Genomic DNA, 24,690 nt, shown 5'->3' with positions numbered 1-24,690 from the left:
GGCAAGATTATGATTACTGAGGATTACTGCTGGGTTTGTATGCTGTTTGGTAGCACAGAGAGGAGAGAGATTTAGAAAGCTGAAACAGAGGAGAAAATGCGAGGAGAATACAGAGGAGAAAAGATGTACTTCATCTTAGTTCTTTTAGTGGGAAGGTTTGCAATGGGAAGTCATTTATAAGTTTTGAAAAATTCTACATACTGAGGGATTGTCAGATGCAAACACCATTTCCAGCAAGGATTTGTGGCATTGCTGTAGGTAAGTTGTGTGAAAATGTTTACCTGAATGTTCAAAGCAATGGAAGTTTGAATCTTGCACAATACAATTAAAATGTGTATTTTAGTGATAACTGAATCAGAAACAAATACAAACAGAAAAATGAGAAAAGAGGGGGAGGAAGTTTTGGACTGTAGACATGCTGTGAATTAATTTGCTAGGTAATAACTGTGATGCTGATGTAGATACTCTTTTTTATGGTTAGCTGTTTTTTTTTTTTTTTTTTTTATGAGTGGCATATCCATTGTCTAATCCTGAATTGGTATGAAGGTCTTTGACACAGTTTAAAAGAATAAGTGATCTATGATAGGACATAAGTGGTATTCCCACATATATGGTCCAAAGGAAATAATTTATATTGAGGGATGCCTTAATTCTAGGGAGAGTTGTTTGGTGGGGAATAAGTTTTGATGGCTCAACTCTGACAGGCAACCTCCTTGTGGTGCTTTCTGGGGATTAGCAATTGATCTTTCTAGAATATAGCTTTCTAAATCTCTCTTGCTTTCCTCGTTTTATGTTTTTTTTCTTTTTAAAACTACATCTTTAACTGAAAAGCTTTCTGTTTCTAGCAACAGACCTACCAGTCTTCAGGGGAATGTCCCTTTTGGCAAATCCTGAAACTCAGGGGATCTGAAGAACCAGATTCAGAGGTCAGTACTCACTGCTATTCTTAATACATTTTTTCTTTGAAACAAAGCTGATCATAAAACCTGGGTGTTTAGCTCCTGGACATTGTTTGGGGACTAGACTCCTTAAGGATTCAAGGAACATCTGTGGGAGCCAGTTCCTTCCTGATAACAGCCTTTTTCTGTAACCTAGATCAGATAATGAAATTAACCTTTTTGCATTCCTTTGCCACCTGTAAGATGAGGTTATAATAGTATGGACTTTATGAGGTGCAGGGAAGATTATTAATGTCTATATAAAGTTCTTTGAAGTTTGTAAAGTGCTTACAGTTATTACATGAAGAAAGTATACTTCTCTATCATGTTGTTTTGCTAGTTATAGAATACTGCATCTTGGGATTTGTAGTTTTTAGAAGCTCAATTTTTATATTGTGTATATTTTAGTAGCCCTGGCTTCTGGCAAGCTGTCATTTCCACCTTCAGCTGGACAAATTCAGCTGTTTAACAAAGGTCAATCGAATGGACTTTTTGAGGATTTGTAAAAAATGTCCCAGCCTTGTAGCAAGCACACCACTTTCTTGCGTTCAGACCGGACTACATATCATTCTCCTGTGCATGTCCCCTGCATTTTCTAACTTCCATGGCTTTGCTCATGACAATTTCCTCACCTGTTGAAGTCCTATACATCAATTCTCAGTTCAGATAACCTGTCTTCCACTGAATGAACTCCAGTGGCTCACTGTCACCTTCAGGATCAAATATAAAATCCTCTTTTTGGTGTTCAAAGCCCTTCATAACCTGGGCCCCTGCTGCTCCCATTGGGCTTACACCTTAATACCATGTACTCTTTGATCCAGAGACACTGGTCTCCTGGTTGCTCCTCTGCAAAACAGTGAAACTCTCTATCTCATGACACTCCGCCCCATCACTACCTCCGCCCTTCATTTTTACTTATTCTTTCCCTATGCCTCCAATTCTTTACCCTCTACCCTCAGCTAAAATCCCATCTTATATAAGAAGGCTTTTTAATCTTAGTATATTCTCTCTGTTGACTGGGGTGGGGGACCTGGGAGTGGAGAGGAGGGAATATACGTTTAAATAGGGCCAACTCTGTGCCAGGAACTGTGGTCAGCTTTTTAAAAAACAAATATTATTTCATTTGATCTTCACAACCACCCAGTGCTATTATAATCTCCGTTTTACAGTTGAGGGAATTGAGGCAAACAGAGGTTAAGTCACTTGCCCAAAGTCACACAGCCAATAAGTATATGAAGCTAGATTAGAACACAGTTCTTCCTGACTCTAGACCCGGTCCTCTGTCCTCTGCACAATCAATTGCCTTTGCAGATAATCTGTTGATTATCAACAGCTTATCCCATCTGTATCTTGTTTGTGCTTAGTTGTTTGCTGGTTTTCTCCCCATTAGACTATGAGCTTTTTGAGAGCAGGGACTTTTTTTTGCCTTTTTTTTTTTAAAATTCCTGGTGGTTAGCACAGTGCCTGGAAAATAAGTGCTTTTTGACTTCTGATATTGCTGCCCTGATCCCTATGGTCAGAAGTGATCTTCCTTTCCTGAACTCCTGTAGCACTTTCTTCTCCTGTATTAAAAAAAAAAATCACTTTACTTTGTATTAGTTATTTGTATACATTTTTACCTCCCTTATTAAATTTTAAGGTCCTTGAGCAGAAACCTCATGTCTTATTCATCTTTTATTTCATTTAAAGTACAAACTTTAAATTAATGAGTCCTCTAAAGAAAATGTTGGTCTCAAGTTTTTTTTTTTTTTTTTAAATAGATAGTCACAGAGTTTTAGAACTGAAAGTGTCCTTAGAAACCATCTAGTTCAACCCCCTCAGGACATCTCCACCTTGATATCCTACTAGCATTTCAAAGTCAGCAGGTCAAAACTGAGCTCTTTATATTTCCCTCTAAACCTGTTCCCCGTTTTGATTTCACCATTTACCCAGTCTCACATATTCTTGACCTTGAGTTTTTCTTTGACTCTTCTCACATCCTCACCTATTATATCTGATCAGTTACCAGGTCTTTTTGATTCCATCACTTCAGCATCTCTTAAAGCCATGCCTTCCTCTCTATTCCTGCTGCCACCACCCCAGTATAACTCCATGTGCCTCTCATTAGCCCCTTTCAAGGCTTCATTCTGTCGACATATCCTGTATGTTTTCACCACCCACACAGATATGACCTTCAACCTTTGCTTTTTCAGCTGTATATTGTATTTGGCATATAATATTGTACATCGTAGCTATCTATACAAGTGTCATGTATCCCTAATTGGCTATATGCTCTTTGAGGGTAGGGACCATATTTTATCTGACATTTGTATTTTCCCTAGCAATTAGCAAGGTAGATATTTAGTAAATGATGTATTGAATTTATTGATGTGAGGAAACTGGGGCCTAGGAAGAAACAAGTTAAAATTTTTGTAGGGAAAGAAGCCTACAAGTTGTTGCTGCAAGTGGGGTCTAAATCCATCCTATTCCCTGTTTTTCCACTCTGGGTTCAAAAAAGTTTATAGGCAAACACTGTCCTAACTGGCTCTTATTTTCCACTTTAATTTTAGGTGTTTTTTCCTTTCTATATTGTTTGTCTACGTGATTTTGAGAGGATATTAAAGATAAAGCAAACATTTGAGAGCAGTTTGAAAGTACTTACCTATCAGAGGGCCAGTCTGAATAACAGAGATTTTATCTGTGGGGGCCAGAGTTCTAAAAGTTAGCAAATCCAGTTGAGTATGGTTAAATTTCTCCTAATTTTCATTATAAATTTGTATTTATTAGTTTTTTTTATTTTTGTTTTTGTTTTTTCTATTCTGGGGACAAAGTAAATTCTCTAAATCTAATTCTTTATCTAGTTCACACTTTAACCTTTCTGCAAAATCGGGAGACTTTTACTTTTTCTTAGTGATTTTAACATTATTTGATGTTAAAATTCAGTTCTAGGGAGAATTGAAATCTCTTCCATATGAATCACTGTCTATCAATTTATTGTTCACTCTTTCACAAAAAACTTTATTTCTACTGCATATGAGGAATTTTTTGAAGCAGAAATGAATCTTAAAAACAATCTAGTCCAAAACCACAAAGTTAATGGCTGGATATGAACTGATTTCCAGGCCTCTGTTCTTTCTTTTCCATGATAATGCTTTTCTTTTACTGAAGGACTTTATGTGATTTTCAGTAACCTGAGGTAGGTAGGTCTTCAATTTTCTCTTTTAGGAAGACTTACATTCTTGTGATAAGTGAGTCATTTCGTGTTTCTAGTCATGCCTTAAACATTACTTGTCTTGGATTAGTCAGTAGCCCTTATGGCTTTCCCCTTTCCAAGACCAGAAACCTCACATTTTGCCATTTCTTCCCATACACAGTGATATGGCTGAATGTGAAGAGGCAAGTTGATTTTTAAAACATCCAGCTCTCTCATTCTAGGATGCTATTATTTTGTTATTTTAAAAAATGCATAAAGCTTGAAATAGTCAGATCAATGAGGCACAAATGTATTGTTCGCTTAAGTTATTTGGAAAGGGGTCTCAGTTTGTCCTTTCATGATGATCAGTTCTTCTAGCCCCAAGTAAGAAGACCCCAGCTTTCTTACCACCCCAAACAGAAGCACTTCTTCAATACTTATTGTTTGCCCTATTCATTGGACACATAGAATGACTTTTCATTTTTTTCTGCATACTTATCTCTTATCTTCCCAATTGTATTGTGAACTTCAGGAGGACAGGACAATTTCTTTTACTTCCTTTTGTGTCCTCTAAGGGACTTATCGCAGTGACCTACATACATAGAAAGTAACAGTAAATGTTGACTATGATAACAACTTGTGTGTTGTCAGGCCCAGTCTGACTATTTAGAACTCCATTCAAGGGTCTAACAAATGTTTACCTTAGACTCCTTTGTGTAGAGCCATAACTAAGGTAGGGTTTTGCTCCAGGGCACCAATATTTAGGGGGCACTAACATTATGTCTAGTCTTTCAGCAACATAGAAATAATTAAGTTTAGCATCCAGTTAGCAAGAAAAATTAATTAAAAGAGCAAGACCTAGGCATTTCCTCAGCCTGGTCACTGCATCCGAGATGAGCTTCCACCTTTTTGTTGTTCTTCAGTCATTTTCAGCCATGTTTGATTCTTCATGGGTTTTCTCGGCAAAGATATTAGATAGGTTTGCCATTTCCTTCTCCAGCTCATTTTACAAATGAGGAAATGAGGCAAATAGGGTTAAGTGACTTGCCCAGGCTCATGGAGCTAGTAAGAGTCTAAGGCCAGATTTGACCTCAGGAAGATGAGTCTTCCTGACTCCAGGCCCTGCAGTCTGTTCACTGTGCTATCTAGCTCCCCCTGCTTCCACCTAGTCTGGTGCAAATATCCAGTCTTGGTGGTGGCTTCTTCAGTAGCTGTGCCCTTTCTCTCCATGTGTTTTATGCCATCTACCCTGAACTCTGTCTATGTGTTTACTTAAAAATTATTTAAACCAAAGATCTTTGTAGAAAACTGAATCTCTCTTCCCTTCCTCCCCATGTTCCATTACTCACCAGAGAGATGTATGTGCCAAAGTCATAAAAAGGGGAGTAGAGCTCAGGTGATATAATCTCCAGACAGAAATAAAAGTGCTTTGAAAAAAATTCCAAACCTGCCAATGCACAGGTTTAAAAGTTTCTATTTATTCTGTAATTCAGCAGTGAAGAAAAAAAAAAACTCATGGAGGACTGTGGAGAGCAGGTGCCACAATATCTCATGGGATAAACTTTTGCTGCCTCTGAGCCTGCCCAGGGATGGGTAAGGAAATGTATTCACCAGGAACAACCCAACCTAAGGGAAGCCAACTGCCTTGGGTTTTAAATGTGTACTACCTATCATTGATAAGGCGACTTAGGTGAATGATTCAATGCATTAAAAAAAAAAATAAGCTCTTATTGAATACAAACCACTGTGCCAAGTGCTAGGGATAGGTAAAGAAAATCAAGCGAGCCTCTTCTTGATGCCGGTGTGTAAACACAAGGATGTCACATGCTAACAGGTGTAGAATACGTATAGTAGAGTTTGGTCTCACAAATAATGGGGCATTCATTGCCAGAGACTAAAGAAAAACAAAAACATTAATTAAATTTAAAGAAAGAAATAGCATAACCTGAGGCAATAGAAATGCCTCTCTTTGGATTTCAGATGTATTTAAATATTGATCTCTGAGCTGTCTTTCAGATATATCCCTGTTAGGTGAGTGCGATTCTTTTCCTAGTTAAAAGAAGTAGGGATGTGTGTGGGATAAAAGGTTGAAATAGAGGACACCTCTAGGATAAACTACCAACTCCTCTGGTATTTAAAGGCCTTGATAATCTGGCTCTGACCTATTTTTCCAGGCTGATCTCACATTATTCCTGCTCAGGTATTTTATGTTCTGGACTAACTAGCCTACTTGAGATGCCCTGTACCCAGCATTCCATCTCATGACCTTGTCCCTGGAACGTGTTTCCTCTTTACTTCTATCTTCTAGAATCTCTAGCTTCCTTCAAAGTTTATCTCAGGTACTGTCTCTCACAGACTGTCTTCAGCTGTTAATGTTCTTCTTCCTCCTCAAAATTAACTTGTATTTACTCTATTTTTGTATATGCTTATGCAAGATGGTGGGGGACTGTTGATCAAGAGCTTTTGACTCTGATCAGGGGCTTTTGATGGGGTAATACCAATCACTTTGTTGAGACAAGCTTTTGTGGATAGAGCACCAACCCTGAAGTCAGAAAGACCTGAGTTCAAATTCAGCCTCAGACCAAACACTTGACACTTACTAGCTGTGTGACCTTGGGCAAGTCACTTAACCCCAATTGCCTAAAAAAAAAAAAACAAAAATGAGATAAACTTTTGTTTGGAGGCATTTGAGATGGACCTCTCCTTGGAGAGTGTGGAGAGTACTCACTGGGGCCTGGCTAAGAGGATACTGAGAGGTACTGCTTGAGTTTGAGAGATTGGGGTTGTCTCCCTGATAATAGGCTGGCTAGAATTCAGAAAGACAGTTTTATTTTAAGAGATACCACTTGTGTTGGCCTATAAAGAAAAGTACAACCATGTCTCAGCCCTTTCCTTCTTTTGCTCATTTTGACTTTTGTCCTGTTCGGAAGACAGTCCACACAGCAGAGCAGAGGAAGAGTGAGGACAGTCTCATGCCAACTTACAGTTTCTCGCTGCAAGAACTGGGGGCAAGTTGCCTTGCTTTAGGGCAAGAACACATAGGATTTTGATGTTTTCACCCAGAATTTTTGAGCAGAGGTGAGAGACTGAAGTTGTTGAGAGCTGACTTTTCTAGCCCAAGAGATGGCAGCAGCTAGGGCATTGGTGGTATTCTTGAATGTGACAGAAGCAGATATGCTCACTCATGTGACTGACTTAAGCAGGTAGTTCACATATCATATTTGTGAACCCCAACCACATCTAGAAGTGTAGGTAGTGTGATCCTGGAGTCAAAGCTTCCATTCAAAGAAGGTAAATTTCTTGGGCAGCATTAACCTTTGAGGTTGCGTTGTAGATGATACCAAGGTCAAGAGTTCATAAATTAGAGAGATCAGGCATCAGACCTTTTGAGAAAGAAGAATGCTCACATGGCCCCTGTACTTGGAGGAGTAAAGCGTGGGGTGGGGGGATAACATAAGTGAAATTGGATTTTGTCATCTTCCATTAGCACAGTAAATTGTTTGGACAGTGTAGGTCCAATGAGGGAAGGGGTAGCCCCCAAATGACTTTTGCTTCTGGGGGGATTTATACCACAGAGTGGCAGTGAATATGGGAGTGACTATGTAGAACTCTTTGGGGGAGAGGGATTCACCAGAATGTTAAAAGAGTTGGCAATACCAATCAATGGCAATACCAAGTTCAGTTCCTTCACAGGGGAGCTTGTGGACTATTTTAGTGTGTGTGTATGTGTGTGTGTGTGTGTTTATGTGTGTGTAGTAAATTCTGTCTCATACCCAGTATTCATGTTGTTGCCTTGAATGATTATATGGGAGCTCAGAATCCAGTTACCTACATTTGGGACACTTGAGGTTGAACCCCCTTGGAGCTGGAGAGATAGCTGAATCCATGGAAACATTCCTATTGTTTCTAGTTTTATCTTCTGGAGCCAAGCAGAAAAAACCTCATTCCTCTTCCATATGACAAAATTGTTAAACACTTGAATACCACTATCCAATGTCTCTTAAGACTTCTCTCCTCCAGGATTCACATTTTTAGTTACTTTAACTGTCCTTCATAGGCCTGGGGAGGTCCACAATAAATAAGCGTTTATTAAGCAACCTGTTATATTCCAGGCACTGTGCTAAGTTCTGGGGCTACAAAGAAAAGGCCACACTGTGTTTCTGTTATCCTAAGGCCAGTCTAGATAAATACTAGAAAGTTTTATCACCAGAATATCAGCCATCAGATGATGAACTTCCTTGGTTTTAGCAACTCATGAAGACTAAAATATGGGGGAATTGCTATTTACCTGGATCAAAACAATACCCACACCAAAAAAATTAAGGATCTTTTTCTTCCTGCATAACTAGCTCTCTTGTGACCACAATCAGAAGGCAGAACAATTTATATAAGGGGTAAGAAGGCAGTAGCTACCAGTCCTAATACTAATAAAGCCATTGGCTCTGGTAATTATAATTGACATTTATATAGCTCTTTACATTTTGCAAAGCACTTAATATAAATTATTTCATTTGATACTAACAACCTTGTAAGGTAAGTGATACGGATATTATTATTTCCACTTTAAAGATGAGAAAACTGAGACTCAGAGATTGAGTGATGTGTTCTGGAAAATGTAAGGCAGTATTTAAGTCTGAGTCTCCCTTAATAGGGAAGCTAGTATTTTTTCTGCCATATTCTGTCCTTACTCAGAGGCTATCTAAAGATGGCAGATAATACTAAGAACAGATGTAACCTTTGGGATGGTATTTAGGCTAACCCATATAACTTTGGTGATTCAGCTATTATGTTTAGGAATCAGGGAAAAGAGTTGGGTGGCACCTCTGTGGCAAAGTAATGCCGTTCTGAGGAGTGTGGTTTACCTGAGGAGTTTTCTCTGTGTGTCTGTGTTTGTATTTTCTGGTCTTGTGAGTGTCCAAGGGGAAAAATCATACTTTAGGTTATGCTATAACTGCTTGATATTTTAGGCATAGAATGTACCAAAGGTCTAGGCAGTGATGAGTCTGTGTCCAGCTACACGTTCTGGGTCCTTTTCTTTTGAATATGCCTTGTCAGAGGTTATAGGATCCTGCAGTTAGTTGTCAGGGGACTGTCATGTGCAGTAAGAGCATATGCAGATTTGCTGGTCTTTGTGTAAGTATTGGCACAAGTGTATAGTAATTATAGGAAGAGGGAAGAGACTTAGAAAATTATATGCATGAATGTGTGTGTTTCTATATATATAAACATATATGCCTATACCTACATTTACATCTATATATGTCTCCAATCTGTATCTTATGTCTATGTATCTATATCCCTTTTGTGATCCTAATTTCATATTTATGTATGTTTATGTATATGTATATGTGTGTGATATATACTTATATGCATGCACATATATATGTGGTGTGTGTGTATGTGTATTTCTTGGCCTTTTTCCTTCACTGTTACAAATATTAGCAGAAACCAGTTCTGCATTCACATGAACAAGGTAGTCTAGTGGAAAGAATTCTTAATTTGGAACCAAAGGATCTGGGTTCAAGGCTAGCCTTTACTTTTTACTACCTTCATGGTCTTAGTTAAGACCTCAGGCTCATTTGTAAAGTGAAGAGATTGTCTAAATCAGTGCTCTAAAAACTCAATTAGAAATAGGAGCCACTAAATCTAGTTCTAAGATGTAATGATATCTGTGTTTTATTGTATTTTTATTTATTTTGTTAAATATTTTCCAACTACATTTTAATTTGGCTATGGCTGTGCTTGGGTGTAGTTCACAGGATGCATGTTTGATGTCTCTGGTGTAGACAAGATCTCAGTTTACTTCTGGTTCTACATCTATAAGCATATGAAGTTTTTGGTTTATAGTAAAGATAGGTTGCAATCCAAGTCACAATACATTGGACAGGTGGGGTATTTTCTCATAACCGTATATATAAGTTCTGCCTGGAAGCAGACACTTTCATTGAGATTGACTGAGATCCTGCAGTAAGTTCACTTTCCATGCACCTACCTGGTAGCCTAGGTAATGATGGAGTAGCATGGAATGTGATGAATGGCATTGAAAAGAGGGCCAACATTTTTTTTTTTTTTGCTGCGATGAATTTGCTGTAGTTATTGGAAAGTGAAGAATTACAGACCATCCACAGTATCATGGGATCGTCTTTTTTTTGACTGAAAAGGGATGTTCATAGTTCACATGTTATTTTTGTTTGCAAACTGCAGTGCCTATATCCTAATTTGTTGCTTTACTGAAAAGAAAAAAAAGAAGCAACTCTTGAAGAAAAAACCACTCCAGCTCCTGGTTCTCCCATTGTAGTGTAGTGACTCAACTGGACAGGAGAATTTCAAATTTCTTTCCCTTTCTTCATTGTTAATGTAGAGATTCTTTGCTTTTGTTCTACTAGACTATTTTTCAAATAGATGCTTTTAGGGGTGTGTGAGATGAGCCTGTCCTATAATTAGGAAAGGAATGTGTTAGATTTGTAAAAGATGTTCCATAAATGTGTAAGCCATCATTATTACATTAACAACCAAATATAAAATTCTCACTTAACATTTTGACATTTTAAAAAATTAATTAGGTCTTTTAACCATACAGCCGTAGGCTTAATTTGGCATAATTGGTCAAAAGAGAAAAAATGAGTTAAAACAATTGTTAAGCAGGAAAAGTAAACCTCTGCCAAAAAATTTCATTAAAAAAAATCTAATCAACCAAGTCCATCTTGGTAGATAAACATTCTGATGGAGTGTGAAGCTCAGGCAAACCTATAATTAATCCTGAATACAATGGTTTGATAAAGGCAGAGAAAACTTGGTGAGTTTGCTTACATTTCCCTACTAGGAGCTTTCCATCAAAAATCTTTTATCTGGCTTTGCAAATGCCACTTTGACATTATTTCCACAGAATAAATCAAATGCTTCAGCTACACATTGCCCTTGTTGGGGAAAAAAAGATGTTTTAGCTTCAGAAAAGATTTTTTGTTGTTGTTGTTGTCATTGCAGGCTCACTGACTCACAAAGCTCAGTGAATTATTTTAAAGGAGGGAAAAAAGGGAAGAAAAAGAAAAAAAAACAGTGAGCCTGAGATTGTAGCAAGCTTTACAAATTGGCACAGCCTTATCGACAGCATTTCATGGTTTTATGGAACTCTTTCAAAGGAGACTTCCCTTTGTATGGGAGGGCTTAAGCTTTATAATATTTAGAGCTATATTTTAAAGTTTATGAAAATTGCTTTTTAGTTTGCAAGTCTCTTAAAGCATTGATACTGATGTTTGCTTCTCATAAATTTCCCCCTTGGAATCATGACTTACTGTGATTTTTAGCTTTACATTTCATTTATCCTCTTCCTCCTCACTTCTCTCTCTGCCTTAATTTACTAAGTTGTTGGTGAATTTATCACGAGATAGCACTTCAGCTAATATTTTCCCCATTCCATTTAGATCACAGCTACCTTCAGAGTCCTTCCATTCCTATGTCCTTCTTTAAATAAAAATATGACCTGTAGACAAGCCTCGGTTTTGTACAATAGTTTTTATTCTCACCGACCAGAGGCAAAAGCTTAGATATTATAATAATAGCATATGTGGGTGTGTTTTTAAGGTTTTCAAAGCAATTTGCCCAGAACAGCCCTTTGAGGTAGGTGATATAAGTATTATTTGCAAATTTTGCAAATGAAGAAACTGAGACTCAGGTTAAATGACTGGACTGGGCCTATAGCTAGTGAGGGCCAAATCAGGGATTTGAATTCAGGACTCTTTTAATTTGATTCCTTTTTCACTGTATCACTCAAAACTCCTTCATGTCTAGTTCTTTTTATTAATCTCTTTGAGGGCAAGACTGTTGCTTGTGTTTTACACAATGCAAAGCATAATTTGATTTTTTTAATATGTAATATACAAATCCCATCATAAGACATATTATTGCAATGAAAGTCTTTTTATTTTTCAAGATTTCTAACACCCAGCTAATGCTCTTCTAATTTCAGATAAGGTACTATAACATTCTAATTTATCCTAAGAATTTGAACAATTCCTTAGAATTCAAGGTTGTTGGATTAGAATTGTTGTCTTATGCACATTATATTTTTTCTCCTTAAATATTAAAAGACACATTTCCAAACATGCAAAGTTTAATTTCAAAACCCAGGTATAATATTACTGGTGTGTGTAATAAATGCTATGTGATTGTATCTCTGTAAACTGCATCATGGAATGCAGTGGGAAAAGGGTGAGATTTTCCTATTTTCCCAAATCAAAAAATTTGGTTTCCAATCTGGGATCTGTCACTTACTACTTTTGTGAATATAACCCACTTAATGTCCCTGGGCCTTAATTTCTTCATCTGTAATATAAAGAGTTTGTACTATATGACATCTAAAGCTCCGTGACACTAAAATTCTGTGATCAAAGAAGTATCTTTTCCTTACCCTGCCCACTCTGTTAAATCTCATCTGTCAGCTTGTAGTATGGTGGCAGAAACTACCAGCCTTGGTGCCAGAGGAGAGCTGGATTTGAATCCTGCCTCAGGTACTTTCTAGCTGTTGTGTAACTATGTGGGCACACCACTTTGGCTTTCTGAGCCTCAGTTTCTTCATATATGAAATGGGTAGAGGATCAAATGAGATTATATATTGTAAAGAAGTTTGAAAACCTTAAAGTGCTATAAGAATGTCAGTTGTGATTATTATTGAAACACTTTGGCAGATGTCAGGTTTGTCAGATGTCAGACTTAATAGTGTTGAACAGTATGCTTACAAAGAAAGTATGAACAGGCCAGACAATGCCTTAGAAATGGTGAAGTACCATAGTGGCTTAAAGAAAGAATGACTAAAAGCTGGGTTGAGAATCGAAAGAAAAAACCCTATTCCTGCTGCAATACCTTTTCTTGATAAGAGGTGACTAGTGAGCCCAAAGTGTTATCTCTTTACATGAGACTGTTTGCTAAATATGGCATTAGGATGGATGTGTGTGCAAACATTTTTTTAATTATGAGAGAAATTACTTACTGTTTTAATTACTTGGAAAGTGATTATATAAAGAGTCTCTTCCCTTCCCATTTTGGGTTGTGCGAACACTTTACAGAGCTAAGGAACATATAGAAAATGTAGTCCCTAACAACCTTCTAATTTCTGAAAACCTGAAGTCCTGCTTTTTTTCTTGGATAAGAAACCATGTAAATGTATTTGAGTTCTTGTCAGGATTCTTTCACCTCAAAGATTGATAGGAAGAAGTGAATCTCCAAAATTGCAAAAGCTCTATTCAAGTCTAAGGAAATGATGAAAGATAAATATTCCAATTCAGTTCAATAATAAACAGTATTGGGGCAGCTAGGTGGCATAGTGAGTAAAGCTCTGGCCTTGGAGTCTGGAGGATCTGAGTTCAAATCCAGGCTGAGACATTTAACACTTACTAGCTGTGTGACCCTGGGCAAGTCACTTAACCCCGATTGCCTAAGCAAAATAAATAAATAAACAGTCTTAGAATGAGTAAATAAATGAATTTATTAAGAGTCTTTTATTACAATGCTCTGTGCTAGGGATACAAGGAAAAAATTGGAAATAGTACCTGCCCACAAGGAGGCTATGATACCTTGAAGGAGATGACAAATATATACAGATAAGTGTAATACAAATTAAGGTTTGCAAAACATTTTATATAATTATCTCATTAGATCCTCACATCAGTCCTCTTAGGTAGGTACTACAAGTATTGAAATGATGAGGAAACTGAGGCTAAAGGAGGCTAATGATTTGCCAGAAGTGGAATTCATGCCCAGGTTTCTTGTGACTCCGGCTCTTTTCATTGTATGATGCTGCAAAGGAGAGGTCCTTAAAAATACTATGAAAAATTTGAGGAGAGAGAAATCACTTCTTACTAGGGAATTTTGGGAAGGCGTCATGGAGGTGGTAGCATATAACTTAGGGCTTTGAAGGACAGCCTATTTGCAATAATACTTGAAGTTGACAGCCAGGACTTTTGAGAAGGCTGCTGGCATTGTTCAGTGCCATGATCCTATAAAAGCTTATAGGAAAGAATAAAAATATACAGTGCTAAGCTATTAGTCTCTGTCCCTTTGCCTTCTGAAGAGACTGGGAACGTGACTAGTGGGGATGACTAAGTGCCATGTACAGAAATAATTTCTCATCCATTGCAGTGAATACTGCTCTTATTTTAACAAGTTTTCTGGTTTATAATTGCCATCCACAATTTTTCAGCAAGTCCATATAATTTCATTCTCTCCTATAAAAAAATGTGATCCTTGTGACTTTTTCCACTCACCCTGAAAATTCAGCACTCTGGGGATGTTCCTTCCAGTCTTGCCTTTAGGCCTTTACAGTAAACTCCTCCCGGTAGGACAATGGGAATGTAGGTAAAACATCCAGGAAGATTTGCAGCAACAAAAACAATGGCAATCTTCCCAAATTCCAAGAGAAACTCCTAGCTGGTATCAAATCATAGTTTAAAAGCTTAGCATGAAAATCAGAAATCACTCAATTAGCTTGTTAAATATTTTGGGGCCGGAGACTCTACCCATTAGGAGGCGTCAGTGACAATGGAAGAATTTTAGCCATTTGATATTCATGAGACTAGGAAGGTTTAAGGAGAGCAGAGGACTAAATACTAGGCGTTTGGCTTTCTAATGTAAACACCATTATCATTTGGAAATCAATTAGCTCCTTGCACTGAGGGAATGAGGAGACTAAGGCCTTTCTGAACTGCTATTGTGAGTCTGGGCTATTTGCTTTGATTAAAAGGAGACAGAGTGGATTATTGTCTCAAATGGAGGAGTTGGGAAGAGTCAGAAAATTAAACTCTACCTCAGTGAACAACAAAGCCAAAGCAAGAGACAGGCTCTAAACCGAGCAAGTCTACAACAAATTAGCTTTTAAGCTGTGACTATCCTGAATAAAGTAGCACTGAATAATTAGAAAAAATACAAAATGCTTGCCCTTCTTGGTAAGCACTAGTCTAGATCTGAGGAGGGGCTACTACCACTTCTCCATATTGTAAAGATTTCTGCCGGTGGTATTTTCTTTTCTCTGTTTTGTCTTAGATTTAGAATTTTGTGGTAGAAGATATCCATACCTGCAAGGGGAAAAATAATTCCAGTTAAAAAGTGAATGAGAAAGAATACTTAAAAGGTTGACTGGTTAGAGCTGTATGGTTTTGTTTACTGCAAATGCTTTGGGGAGAAGTTTGTTAAGCTTCCAATCCACCATGTATCTAACTGGATATTCCAAGTGCCCCTCTTGGTCTTAGTTGTCTTTACAAACTTTATCTCATTTGATAACCATGATTTAATGACCATGCTTTGAGGGAGGTATTATTATTAACTCTATTTTTCAGATGAGGAAGATGAGACTCAGAAATGAGACTTGCCCAGAGTTATACATTAAGTCTCCTGAGGCAAGATTTAAAACTAGATCTTCTTGACTAGGTCAACCCGGTGCCTCCCTTATTAAAACTAAGCAATCCTAAAGAGACTTATTTAGCATCCTCATATCATTTTGTGTTTTTTTTTTTCAATTATTTCAAATAAATTTTATTTGGTTGTAAAGAAAATAGAGTCAGGCAGGTAATTAAAGGGAAACTGAAATGAGCTCCTGTGCTTGCATTACCCGAACTTCAGATTCCCAGTGAAATCTTCAACTCTGAAATAGCTTCTGGTTCTATACCAATAATCTGATATTGGGAGTTTTGGATAGCCTGCTGTGTTAAAAAAATTTTTTTTAGTTGCTGCTTTTTTTTAAAACCTGATATTTATTTTGGAATATAGTCCTTATTCTTCCCTACCAAGTGAACCTTCCTTTGTAAGAAAGATTAAGAAAATAACAATCAAGCAAAAGCAAGTCACATTAGTGGTGTCTGACAGTATATGCAACATCCATTTCCTTCCAAAGAAGGAAGGAGGTACATTTTCTCATATCTTCTCAAGAGCCAAGCTTGGTTATAATTATATAGCACTTAGTGGTTTTATTGTTGTTTTGGTTTACATCATTTTTATTACAGATATTATTTTCCTGATTCTGCAGATGTCATGTTGCATCATGTGAATCTTCCCATGTTTCTCTAAATTCCTCATATTTGTTATTTTTCATGGCTTGATAATTTCTTATTGCTTATTTGTTTAATCAATTAATTGGCACTTATTTTTTTAAACCAGTTCTTTGTTATCATAAAATGTGCTGCCAAGAATATTTTATTTTATGTACCAGCTACACTTTTTATTTAAAATTACATCAGTCATTCCTAGGGTCCAGATTTAACTCTCATCCCATTGTTATAGTATAATAATTATTAAACACAAACATCTGATGCATGACCATATCTAACAGTTTAGCATATAGATTCTGAAGACAAAGTTATCTCTGACGGGTTTTATCCCAGTTAGCTAATATGGAATAATACCCAAAGTGCTATGTGAAGAATTAAGTAGTGATGACACTTTAAGGTGAAGTCAAGTTCACAGTATCACAGATTTAGAGTTGGAAGGATTCTTAGAGGTTATCCAGTCTAACTCTCATTTTTATGAGGAAAATTGAGTCCCAGACATATTAAATCACTTGTCCAAGTCACAGAGGTAACAAGTGTCAGAGGCAGAATTTGAACCCAGGTCTAGAGCTCTTTCCACTGTACCACCCTCCTTCTGATCAAGCACACAAGAAGTTCATCCTGGAGTTGACAGGTTTCTACAGACACTCAAGGACTGATTTTCAAAACCTCTTAAAGAGGGGAAGATTAAAAAAGGATGGAAAAATTCAGATGGTATTTATATTCCCCCAAAAAAGAGTGACCAAGAAGACATCAGCCATGTACCTGCACCATGCTTGATAAAACGTGAGAAGGGAACAGGCAGGTTTTTGTAGATTATTTTCTGTAGCAGACCACATCTTCACAGTGTCACAGCTGATAGGTGTAGCGAGCATAACTGCTGTCTTTTTTATTTCAAAAAAAGCATTGAGCTTTCAAAGATCAAAATGCAGCCTTAAAGGCTTTTGTCAAATAAGGTTCTCCTCCCACTTTTTAGTCATGCAAGATGCTATTGGACCTAACTTTGTTAAATGGTATACTTATGATTAGCGTCAAGCAACATATCATAGAGGCATTCTAACCTAACCTGCTCACCAGTGCCATGGAGGCTATCATGTGCAAGGCCCCAATACAATAGTAATTCCTCATCAGCGGTGGAATTCTCTAGATATTCTTCCTGGATAGCACCTCGCTAATTGCGTCATGTTCTGTATTGTTACAGGGCCTCCTCAAGGAGACAGGAATTTGAAAGATACTGGCCCAGCCATCCATATTGGAAAAATAAAGTAGATGAAAAATGCATATTGCCAGATTATCACTGTGATGGGGCAGATAAACCCACTAAGTTAGTCCATCAGTCTATATCCCTAGGACTAGTACTACAGATAGGACTTGATCTGGGCCCAGAATTGAACAGCAAGAGGATTTGGGGGGTCACATTTGAGAAAAAGTGAAGTTTTTTCAATGATATCAAGCTTCTTCCTTCTGTAAAAACCTGCATTTTTAATACAAGTATTCTCTCATTGATGCTATATGGCTGCAAATCATGGAAAATCATGGTCTTAGAAGAATCAAAATTGCATCTGACTTAAAGGAAAAAGAGAAGACTCATGGTGGGTGTAAGAAAACTGTAGCATAATTGCTAGCAATGACTCCAGAAGTGTTATGACATCATCATAAATACATAGAACTAGAAAAGTACGTGGGCCAGTCATGTATTGAGATAACCCTAGTGCTGGATTGGTATTTATGAAATGTTAAAAGAACTAGAGGAAGGCCCTGAGGATATTGTGTAAGAGATTTATGGAAAGACATGGACAAACATTATATAGGATGGGAAGGCATAGCTGGATCCCATTTTGCATTAGTAGAGGGAATACCCACATGAATAATATCCTAGATCCATTGAAATACTCATGTAGATGCTTATATTGTTAATAGTTCATAATAGTTGTTACAATTTACTAGATAAAATCTACTTTGTGAGTTGAGGAATATCTTTCCATAGTGGTTAATGAAGTCCATTTGCTTTTGAAAGACTCCAATAACTATATGGATAAATCCACATATAAAATTTAAATATATTCCCTTTCAGTTTTCTCTCTATTGTCATCAATGATTAAAATCATACTTACTTTCCTCTTCTTAGGCTACCATCACAGCAAAACATCAAGACAAACTCTAAACATATATGAACACACATACATACTTAGCAACATGTGTATACACATTATTCCCCCTTCCCTCATCAAACTACAGGTGAAAATCCACCATTTCCCAGTACTGTTTTGCTTCAGTGCCAAAGCACATAGAATATGTCCAATCAGCAAACCCTGCCCAGGGAGCTCTGAAGTAATGGAGGCAGGCTGAGATTACCTTGGCTATGGATGATTGATTTTGGTTGGATTAAACTAAAATCATTTTCTTTTAGCATGTCTCTGTTTCTTAAACTATAAAATGAAAACTTTATGGCCCTTTGGGTGGACATAGGAGCCCCTCAGGCAATTTTGAGATGCCAATCTGGTGTGGTCAGCAAGCAGAAGATTTCTCATTCTTGACAGTGGTATGTTGCTCAGCTGGCTGGAGTTTTCTAAATCTGAAATAAATGTGTTATAGTGAAGCTGCCTGTCATAGACTTCGTAAGACTATTGGAAAATAAATAACCAAAAGCAAATGTTCATGCAGTAAATCAAAGGGAATTTGAGGGAACATCTTGCTAATCCAGATCAGCATCAGAACCTTGAATGTACACCCTATCTACTGGCTGAACAAATGAGGGATGTGGAATGATTTTATATATCTCATGATTTTGGAGAAATCAAATAGGTTGTATAGTATGCATGGTAGCAGGATAAAATTGCTAATTTGGGATAATCAATATTTTAGAGTAACTGAGGCCTGTCTCTTCGAGATTATTTTGTATCATGGCGTTAGTGTGCATACAAAATGCTGAATGATTCATCTTAATCAAGTAGGAAGAATTATACCTTCCCCTAGTTGACATGTGTTTGGAGAATATGATTGTACTGAGGGGAATAAAATCTCCTTTTTATTTAATCCTACCAGCTGCTCAGGAACAGGGGCTTCAGCACTGAAGAGTTCTCATGTTCTCCTGATGGGTTATCAGGACCTACAAACAGGTCAGGTTTAATTGCTTAGAGATGAGAAATGTGGAGCTGGATGGAGAGTGACCAGCTGTCCATTCTAGCCCCTAGTCAGAATTTTGTAATCCTGAGATGCTTGATAGGATTTAAAAGGAAACGCGTTTATGCATTGTTCAGTGACAATTATATTAGGTTAACAACATGTAGTGGACAAATACACGATGGTTTCAGCGAGACTGTTATCTTTTCCCCTGCCTTAATTTTACCAAGTGTTAGAAACAGTGAAGAAAACATGTCACTTTGATACACCAAATATAAGGATGTGGGAGCATTTCCACCCATGTTTGTGCATGATCCTCCATATGGACTTTTAATTCTCTATTGCAAGTGCATGATATTATCATTTCAATGTTTCACAAATTTTTCTTGTTCATATTAGCTATTAAATATTTCCTAAAAATATCTCCTGAATCAAGGACTGATTTTTTTTTTTTTACTGTTTTGTATTTTTTTAATCAAGGACTGATTCTTTTAACCTTCTGCCATTTTGTCTTAAAAATTCTCTCAACTGTGGCACAGCCAGCCAGCAACAATTAGGTAGTTTCCACTGTACACAGAGCCCAGATCCGGGAGCTGTGGGGAATAATAAAGAGTGAGAAAGACCTGGTCAGTGCTCTGGAGCAGCTTGTAGCCTAATGTGGGAAATGAGGTCAGTTTGTACCTATCCAGAACTGTGAAAATGTACAGAAGGTCAAAACAAAAGAGGCAAACCTGAAAAAACTCTAAATGCACAGAGTTGGGTGGCTTGTGAGTGGGGAGCCACAAGGTAGGGCAGAACAAAGAACAGGAGGGAGTGATTGCAGGCAGGTAGGGCTACTCTGGAAAGGCCCTGGGGAAGGCATAGATTGTCAGGGAGAGAGGAGCAGTGAGAGGAGTGTGTGGATGTGTTGGGGGAAAGCAAATTTAATATGACCTAGATGCAGGACAAAGGGAATTATAATGAATATACCCCTATCTCTAGCTCTGTTTGCCCCCAACCCAGATGGTGCAGAAAGCATGCGCCAGGATGCAGTGGAAGATGGAGGCATCCTGAGAGGTTTTTAGTACAGGGTTTTGGTGTCCATGATCACAATTGTGAGAAAGGGATGTATAACAAAGAATCTTCTCTTCCCCTCATGGCAGCTCTGATACAGAATGTGTTACTTTAATTAATTTGTTAGAAAGTAATTGGGGATTACAAATTTAACCTCAAAGCCAAAAAATAATTCCTTATGTTAATGTTTAGACTTTCTTAAAATTCTGTTGTACCCCTTGACCTTCCTTTAAAGAAAAAAAAATCAGTGCATTGCCACCAGTCCACTACACAGCTGCTGATTTTAGATGAGGCTAGGCTAAAAATTTTAGAGGGACAAGAAAAGCTTATCGAGGCTGACATCTTCTCAGGTTGCATTATTGCTGCTTCTTTTGCTTAACTAGTTGTGTATTTCCTCTTAATCCCACAGGCAGCCAGACCCTTACCCCTTGCTCCTGCTGCCGTTCCTCTAGGGAAACTGGACAAACAGAACCTTTCCCAGACTTTAATCTGCCTCTAGAGAGTTAGAGAAGCCAGTGAGGGTATTGTTCTTTTGGCAACTGGGCTGCTCCTCAGTGTTCAGAAGCTTGGTGGGCGTCAGCTAACTTGTGGGATCCTGTGAAAGGGGAAGCTGTAGGTATTGTACCCCATGCCAAAGGTTAGTGCTTCCTAGGCACTGGGAAAGCTTGGTTCGGAAGAGCCCTGGGATTACTTCTGTTTGCAGTACTATATGTAACCTTGACATGCAATCAGCAGAGTAAAATATTCATTATTGCCTGACTGTCTGCTGAAGACAATTTCAATTATTCTGGCATTTCAATGGATGAGGAAACCCTTTAGGCTGGCTCATGAGATTAGACTTAAAGGCTGTGTAAATTAAGAAAGTTACAATCAGTACATTATCTGGGAGGCAGCTGTGGAATATACCACAGTAGGCAAAGAGAGACAAATTGCTATATTCAGGTCAGGGTTTTGATATATCAATTTACAGGTTTAACATATACATTGGTGAAAGAATGATTTTTGCCTTTCTTAAATCACTTTTAACTGCCCATACTAGAAGTTTCTGGAACTCGTAACTGGAATAGTCAGTTCATTTTGCTGACACTTTGTTTTTAAAGCCTAATTTCAGCCAGAAAAAATATTGCTTCGGATACAGCATGGGAATTAATCTTTCTAAAAATTATTCAAACATTATAATATATGGTTGTTAATCAGAAAATTCCATTAGCAGAAATATTAATAATATAAAGGCTTTTTCTTTAATGGGATGTATTTTGCTTCTTTTCTATAGATGCACACTGATGTGATAATTACGACTACATCTCTGTAATAAATATAGTTTGACCACACCTTTCTGATGTGGTAGGTATGAAAATGAGAATAATTAATATAATAACACATTGCATTTATATAATGCCTTTCATCTCAAAGGGCCCCAGAGCATTTTACAAACTACTGTATAAATGAAAATTATTGGTAAATAAGTTTGTTATATGACTAACATGTATATGTATAATATCCCACCCCTAAAAACCTTATTTTTTCTTAAATGTGTTAAATTTTGATTGCTTTATGCCTCAGTAAAGTCCTATTCTGGTGCCTTATCATGCCATAGAAATGACCTTGGGTTTAACAGTAAATGTCAATGGAGCACAAGCTTTTATAGTTCTCTTGGCAAAAGCTTTGCACATATGGACCCAGTGACAGTTTTTGTCCAAGGAGCAGCTTAATTAAGAGTTCAGAGATGCTCATCACTGGATTGACCACAGAATTATGAAGACTTCCGAGTTACGGAGAGGTTGTGATCTTAACTAGAAGAGGAAATACCCACACTCAACAAAGGTTTAGATCTTCAGTGTATTGAAATATAAACTATATGGTGGTCATTTCAAAATCAGAGGCTAGATGTTTTTCCATTATTTACTGGGTATCTTTTGTGTTCCTTTGATTTAGACCCCTAAACTGATACACTTTTTTAGTAGGCTCAAATAATACATTTAAGTTATTTTTTTCAGAAATGAATATTACCTTTTCCTCCATGAATTTAAATGTTTTATACTGTTCAAGTTTTGTGGAAAACTGTGCTACTCTTAATGTGGAAATAATAAAAATGCTTCGTTTCTCAAGACCAGGTCAAGATATGGACTCTGTTTGTATTATCTTAGGAGCAGCCCCAAGCCTGGTTTGGAGATACTAATTACCAAGTTAGAAGTAGGGTGGTGAAACTTTTGGTCCTTCTAGCAACTCTTGAAAACCATCAAGGTGTGTGGAGGACTTAAAAGCCTTCCTAACATCTCTCATATAGGCCTCCTCTTCTCTGATGTTATCACCACCCTAATATAGGCCTTCTCTCACACTGAGCTATTGCAACAATCTGCTGGTTGGTTTACTAACCACAAGTTTCTCCCCTCTCCAATTCATCCTCTACTCAGCTGTCAGAATGATCTTCCTAAAATATAGGACTGACCATATCATCACTCCTCCTCTCTCCCCCACTCAATAACTCCAGTGGTTCCTTATCACCTCCAGCTGTTCATAACCTGTCCCTCCCCTACCTTTCCAGTCATCTACCCATTCACCCCCCCACATTTTACAATCCAGTGACATTGACCTCTTTACTGTTGAATCTCCCAACTTCAGGAATTTTCATTGGCTGTTCCACATGCAGGGAATGCTTACCCTCATATCCATGTCCTGGTTTCCTTCAGGTCCCAGCTGAAATCCTGATTTCTACAGGAAGCCTTTCCCAATCACCCTTAATTCTAGTGCCTTCCCTCTGTTGAGTATTTCCAATTTATCCTGTGTACAGTTATTTGTATGTTATTTCCCTCACTAGACTATAAGCTCTTCAAGAGCAGGGACTGTCTTTTTCTTTTCTTTGTATCCCCAGCTCTTAGTACAGTGTCTGGCACATAGAAAGTGCATAATATATGTCTATTGATTGACAGATTGACTTGAGTATTCATATGGAATAAATTTAATTACACATAGTTCCCTATTAAAATGTTAGCTCTTGAGAGCATAGTTGTTTTTTTTTTTTTTTCATATTTATCCTTATAGTCCTGGAGACTAGGTGCCTTGCACCTAGCATTAAATGAATGTCTAGTGAATTAAACTGATGAAATCACAGGACCTTGAAATATTGAAATAGTGTTTAGTGTTAGATCATTAAAGTGGAAGATGTTTAATTTTTTCTCTAACTTTCGCTTTGGGAGAGAGGCAGTTTGACATGACGGGTAGAGGGCTAACCTTGGAGACATTAAGACCTGGATTCAAATCCTGAGTACTGATAGTGTGACCTGGACCAGTTATTTAACCTTCTGATAGTCTAGGCAACTCACTAAGACTCAAAATGTAGAGAAGTTGCTGACTGACCTCCATTTGGTAGAGGAAGTTTCCTTACCTGAGAGTTCCCCATTGGGTGTCTAATCCCTATGCTTACTTTAGGGTTATGAGTTTTTACTTTCCAAAAAAAAATGCTTAGTGAATAATTAATGACTGTGAGCTGAGAACCAGCTTTTCTCATTCTCATTGCTTAATCCTGAACAAGTAGGGGTGGGGGAACTCTTTGCATTTGGGAATATTTTCATTTATTAGGTGAACAGTCATACAGCAGATGGGGAAGTTTGGAGATCTGTTCATTCTCAGTTTATTTTAGACTATTTTACAACTGCAACGCAAGCATATAAATGATCTTGGGTGCTCGTTTCTGAGATCAGGGCATATTCAAATAATATTCATTCCATCCCTACCTCACAGTCTGATTGCAAGGAGAGTACTACGAGTTGTCATTATTATGATCCCTCCTTTCCCAGAAATATATTGGTTTAAATGATTCAGTAGTAATGCTTACATCAGGCTGCCCCTGTAGGCCTTTTCAGGAAGGTGTTTCTCAATCAATAACATGGAATTCAATTTTTCTTTCCCTTTCTTGTTTACAGACCCAAATTATCCACCAGGGACAGTTTCTTGTCTTTTACAATACCAAAAAGTGCCCTCCATTGCAAACACTAAAGTTTGACTTCAGACTTACAAAGTATATTGTGTTGACATATTTTCTCATGGGAACTGTTGGGCCAGTTCAGGCAAGTGTCTGTGCATCTTAAGTGGACAGTTTTGGGGCTGAGGAATTGAAGAGACACCCTCTCCCAAGATAGTGTGAGAGACAGCCATGAGAAAAGAAGAAAAGACTTGTTTTAAAAATTGTGGGTAACTCAATAGCAGAGATTCTGATTCCTGAGTTTGACTATAGATGGATTGCAAGCTGGCCTAATCCAAATGTACTTTTTGACTTGGATTGGTCTTACTGGTCCAGTACAATTGTGATGGCTTCCTCCAATCTGGTTAATGTTCAGATGCAATATTTGAGTTTTAGACTAATTATGGGCAA

General features: G+C 37.6%; 1 long non-coding RNA gene across 1 annotated transcript in view; it reads left to right on the top strand.

The window, feature by feature from the left end:
* The first annotated feature begins 849 nt into the window (after nt 1–849).
* The window catches only part of LOC114025383, a 32,847-nt gene continuing 9,006 nt past the window's right edge, over nt 850–24,690 (top strand). The window contains exon 1 of the long non-coding RNA XR_003567018.1: nt 850–926. This is a non-coding gene — a long non-coding RNA (uncharacterized LOC114025383). The remainder of the gene's footprint in view (nt 927–24,690) is intronic.

Source organism: Vombatus ursinus, unplaced genomic scaffold (assembly GCF_900497805.2).
Source record: "Vombatus ursinus unplaced genomic scaffold, bare-nosed wombat genome assembly UNPS02014830.1, whole genome shotgun sequence".
Taxonomy (NCBI): Eukaryota; Metazoa; Chordata; class Mammalia; order Diprotodontia; family Vombatidae; genus Vombatus; species Vombatus ursinus.
This window is presented reverse-complemented; position numbering and strand designations above follow the sequence as displayed.